Here is a 1,975-nt window from a genome sequence, read left to right as displayed (position 1 = left end):
TAAATCCTGCCCACTGCTCCTTCACATTGACAATGTGAACATATGTCGCCATTTTGCAATTTCTGTTATTTTCAGTTGAAAATGTTTCAAAGTAATCTTAAAAAATTCAACTTACTTTTTGTTTCTACTGTTTATAAGTATGATGTTTAAATATGAAATGCTGTATTCTTTAATGGTTGTATAATTCTACAAATATTTTTATATTTTAAGTTTTCAGAGTAATTGTTTCCTACAGAACATTTTGTGATGTCATTTTGTTGAACCTGTTTGATTGGAAAATGTTAGAAAGCTGTAAAATAACAGTATTCTCCCGTTAGAACTTTAGGTTCTGTATTTATATTAGTGTTTGATCATACAAATCTAATAAAAGAAAATGTAAAAAACTGTTTTTCTCATCAGAACTTTATTTAAGGTATTTTAATGTAACATTTTAAGACAATGGATTTTGAAAAGAGAGGAAAGTTTCCTCTAAAATCTTTAAGGACAATTTCTGTAAACTAATTGCTTTTGCACTTTATTTCAGTTAAAGTATTTTTACTTTAATTTTATGGTTTTTGTTTGGCAGCCGCTGCTGCCAGTCATTTGACCGTTTTTTTTACAGGTTTTTTGACCGTAGAAGTTTTAGTGCTGTACTTTTATTAAAGGTTATTGACTGTAAAAATAGCAGATACATCTGTAAAACCTGTAAAATCTTTAAGGACAATTCCCGTAAATTAATGTTATAAATTCTGCAGAACAATTTTATAGAAAACAATAGCAATTTTCTATAGGATTCTATAGATTATTTTGCAGAATCTATAGTAAAATCCATAGGTAACTTCTATAGAATATTTGCCAATATCCTGCAGTATATTCTACAGAAATTCTATAGAAACATCAATAGATTCTATAGAATATAGGTCACAAATTCTATAGTATTCTACAGAATGGTATTCTCCAGAACAGTTCTATAGAAAGCATCCGTGGGGTTTTCTATAGGATTCTATAGACTATTTTCTACAAAAAAAACATCTACACAGTATATATTTTCTATACTATAGTATTCTATAGATTATTTCCCAGAATCTATAGTAAAACACGTAGGCAATTTCTATAGTATATCCGCAAAAATCCTGTAGTATTCTACAGAAATTTTCTATAGAATTCGTCCATAGATTTTTCTATAGTATTCTATAGATTTGTAGTAATAATCCAACCCAGTCTCACGGCATTTCGTGTTCACCAACACGATTTTTAATCTATTGATTCGTGTTCACCGACACGATTTGCCCCTTTTTTTCGTGTTGCACAGCACGATTTTAAAAGCAATGTATTTATACTGCCTGCCAACCCAGTCTCACGGCATTTCAAGGGTCTACATTTGGTCCATATTGACAAACCACAATGCTAAAAGGCTCTTACATGTAAACAAAACCATGATAATCGTAGTAGTACTTTTGCTTTTGATACCTAAAGTACGTAAAAGTCGATTTGTTGAGGTAAATCTATCATTGCTTTAACTTCAGTATAAGATCCTGGTTCTTCTTCTGTGTGGCATCATTATAACCCTGCCTCGCATACCAACTCAAATGCAGTCTCATCCCTAAGTCTTCTCAGTCTTCTGTTTCATGTTTGGCAGTGAAGTCCAGGATTCACGCTGAAATGCTCTGATGAGATGATGTTACTTTATTGTGTTCAGAAACCACATCTTAAAGCGGCCGTATTATGTTTGTTGGGGTGTTCCCTCTCCTTTAGTGTGTTTTAGTGCATGTCAATGGTCTGCAAATGCTAAAGTCCCTGCCTAATATGATGCTTTATTTACAGAATCTTTAATCTGGAGCATGTTATGAGGTTAGTTATTGTATAGGCAGGTGTTTTTCAGCGGACTGGAATGTCAATTTGATCAGATATTGCATGGAAATGTAACACTTTGACTCATTTAGAGGTAGAAAGACAGCATAAAGAGGCTGGACGAGAAACCCTGCAATCTGAAAAC

Source organism: Pseudochaenichthys georgianus, unplaced genomic scaffold, assembly GCF_902827115.2.
Source record: "Pseudochaenichthys georgianus unplaced genomic scaffold, fPseGeo1.2 scaffold_887_arrow_ctg1, whole genome shotgun sequence".
Taxonomy (NCBI): Eukaryota; Metazoa; Chordata; class Actinopteri; order Perciformes; family Channichthyidae; genus Pseudochaenichthys; species Pseudochaenichthys georgianus.
Note: the sequence above shows the minus strand (reverse complement) of the source record.